Raw genomic sequence first — 3792 nt, 5'->3', positions numbered from 1 at the left:
GTTGTCCTCTGTGGTTTTTATCTAATTCTGTTGTATTTCTTCAATATACTGACAAATTTTGTCGTACGATTATTATACCCCAACATATTTTTTGAGCACCTCATGGATCAACGGAGAGACCCTAGTTCCTCGTATTAGATATATTCCTTGATAGGCAGTGAGAACATAGTTCCTCGTTTTGCCTCTACAATGGCGACCTTGCCAGGATTGGTGCTATCATCTTCTGGGGCTTGTAAGTCGCCTTGAGCGCGTATTCACTGTGTGTGGTTCTGAAGTGGGTTCCTAGTGTGCATGGGTATTAGCCTCTTCTGTTTTGAGAGTTGTTGATTGTTTCTGTTTACACGGCTGGTTGTATTTTGCCTGTGTTTTTATACTTACTGTCTGTGGCACTTTGAAGGGGTTGTCGTTTATTTAACTTTACTAGTTTCTTTTATTTTATTATTCAGTTAGATATTTTATTAATTCAATACATGTTGTTTTTGTAACTTGTGGTCATTAGTTTAATTTTGTTTCTTTGTTATTGACTTGTGCCTCTTATACCTGTGTCTTCTGACCTTTCTTTTATTATGATGACTTCTCTTCAGGAGCTTATGCAACAGGTAGCGCTCTTGGGCCTAACAGGAGAAGTCGTCAGGCAGTATGTTATTTAACAATAAGCATTGGAACGTGATGAACGTAAACACGAACGCCAACAGATGCTCCTATTAGCTGAGTTTCAAACTAAGAAGGAGGAAGAGGAGACAAAGGTCTGGTTAGCTCAGCCTGAAGGTAAGAAGTAGGAAGAAGAGACAAAGATCCAGCTGACCAAGATTGAAACGGAGATGGAGATCGAGTTGGTTCGTGTCTCTGAGTCTGAGTAGTCCCCTTCTATTCAATTCGATGGTCCGGTAAGTCGTCCTAAACTCCCACTGTTGCAGGATGGAGAAGATATCACTTCCTACCTTAACCATTTCGAACGAGTTACTTGAGGTAAGCCCAGATAGCTGTGCAGTGAGATTGGGAAGCTTACTTACAGGTAAGGCTGATGAAATGTACACTTCTCTGTCCACCGATATCACCAGGGATTATGACCTGTTGAAGAGAGCATTATTATCAAGATTTAACAATATTCCTGATGGTTACCGTGCCAAGTTCCGGAACACCAAGATTTCTACAGGGAGAACCTTTCACTAGTTCTCTTTCCATCTGACCAGACTCATGCACGCGTAGTTGGAATCTTCTAAAATGGGTAACATGTTTGAAGAATTGAAGGAGTTTAATATCCTTGACCAGTTCTTGTATTCCCTCCATTCAGACTTGGGTGCTTTTCTCAAGGAACGACGACCCACTACTTTAACAAAAGCTATTCAACTAGCTGATGATTGGACTTCCGCTCACCCTACTCTTCCTCGAGTTTCAATTCTTACCTCTAGGAAGTTTGCTCGACCTTTCAAACAGTTTCCTAAGGTTCCACTGAATTCTACAAGCGGCCGAAAGGACCTTCCATCACCTGTGACGTGTTATGGTTGTTGATAAGTGGAGCACATTCGTCCTCGTTGATCTAGAAATCCCCGTGCCTTCAAAGATGGCTCGTCTGCTACGCATCCATATAAGGTAGGATTTTGCCTATCCTATCAGTGTCCCTCATTTTCAAGTCTCTGGTACCATCAGCGGGGCTTGGGTGCCCACCATCATTAGACACAGGTTGTTCATGTGTGGTCGTATTCAATGATGTGTTACCCGATGCTGATATCCTCAACTGTAGAAAGAATTTGTTGCCGATTACTTGGGACGAGTAGATACATCTCCTTTTGTGCCTTGCTAACTTAGATGCTCTTGTTACAAAGACTGGACGGACGTCGTCAGAGCTCTAGTTAAATTTGCCAGTGTCCTGATTAGTAACATTCCAGGACTTAAGGATTCTAATATAACTGAATATTTGCCTTCCTCAGCTGACGACTAAATTGTCTCCTCCCACAGGGACTCTACTATTGAGCGTCCTCCGACCCGAGACTCTTCGTCCTTGTCAGAACCCTATCAAGTATGTGCTGTCCAGACCTGAGCCGATAAAATGAAACGTATTCACCCCTTAGCCCTGCCTGTCCTACAGCCCCTCTCTGTGACACCTTATTGTTTCAGTCGCCTTCAGACTTCGTGTGAGACGCTCTCTATTGCTAGAGCTAAAGCAGCCTTGGTAGAAATTGATCAAGTGAGGAAAGGGTCTACCTACTAGTTCGTCGTGGTCGACGGCTTCTACCGGAGGTAACTTCTGATCGTCCGGATAAGGTAGGCAAGTCAATCTTGGTTGCTCCCCGTGATTGTTGTCCTATTATTCTCTCTGTTACTCATGAAAGCATCTTAGCAGGCCATCTCTTCCAACGGAAGACTGAACTAAAGGCCGAAGGACAGTTCTATTGACCTGGCATGGAAACAGACAAAAGAGTTTTCTGTCGTTCATGTGACAAGCGTCAACGCTTTACAGCAAAAGAACGGGTACGACCACTCCCACTTCAACCCAATGTTCATCGTCACTGAGCCTTTTTCTCGCATTGCCAACGACCTGGACCACTGTCTCCAGCATCTCCCGACGGACACAGGTACAGTCTTAACTTCATTGATTTTGCTACTGGGTTCCCTGAGGCTGTATCCCTAAAGGATATAGATTACATCTCCGTTGATTAAGCCATCATAACTGTTTTCTGGAGGGTTGGGATTCCTCAAGGAATACTATCTGACAGTGGGACCGAATTTACGTCCAACTTGATGAACAAACTTCACAAGCTGCTGGGTGTAAAACCTATCTTTACCAATCCCTTTCATCCTAGTGGAAATTGTTGGGTCAAGAGACTGCATGGGTCTCTAAAGGCTATTCTCCTTAAGTTGTATGCCAAGAAGCTACGTGAATGGCATAGGTATCTAACTACTGCCTTGTTTGGCCTCAGAGAATTTCCGAGCGACCGGACTGGGTTTTCAGCCTTCAAATCGTTGTATGGTCGTTCAGTTAGAGGTCCACCCTCTGTTCTGAGAGATCTGTGGGAAGATCGCACCCTCCGCGAAGTTGGAAGGACCAGCTTCCAATATGTCGTCGAATTGCAGGAGAAACTGGTTGAAGGTTCAAAAATTGCTGCCCAACAAACTGACATTAGCAGTCCCCGATATAAGACTAATTTCTTTCTTAAATATAAAGAACGCCAGTTTAAGCCAGGTGATGAAGTGCCGGTACTCTTGCCTAGTGATATCATTAAACTACTAGTTACTTGGAACGAACCGTATAAGGTTCTGGAGAGGTAGATTATGAGGTAGATTATCTTATTGAGGTTCCTCGAGGACCCAGACTTGACCATGCCAATCTCTTAAAAAGATATCACCACAAGGCCTACGTGCAGCATCTGGTAGTAATGGATGAAACCTCTACCCTAGAGGAATTTACCGCTCCAGGTTACAAGGTATCTGTCATCGAGGAAGGAGAACTTTATTACTATCCGTGTTTGCAGCTGTCCTTAACACCTGATGGTATACTTCCCTCTCCCACTGACATCCTTGAAGTTGGAAAACTCAACCAGGACCAACTATTCCAGCTTCTGAAACTTATGGATAGTTACCAGGATGTTTTCTTCAATGAATCCGGATGCACGTCCACCCTTACTCATGACAACTTTAACCGCTATAGACAGGATACAAGCCAAAATGTATCCAGTGCTGATCCATCTAAGGCCTGTCTTCGAGATGAAGATTGAGACTCTCTTCCAACAAGGGATTATCAGACGATTCTCTTCTAATTATTCACTTGTTGTCATGGTAAGGAGGACTGAT

The sequence above is a fragment of the Oratosquilla oratoria genome, chromosome 4 (genome assembly GCF_046742065.1).
Source record: "Oratosquilla oratoria isolate Oo_2021 chromosome 4, ASM4674206v1, whole genome shotgun sequence".
Classification (NCBI taxonomy): domain Eukaryota; kingdom Metazoa; phylum Arthropoda; class Malacostraca; order Stomatopoda; family Squillidae; genus Oratosquilla; species Oratosquilla oratoria.
Note: the sequence above shows the minus strand (reverse complement) of the source record.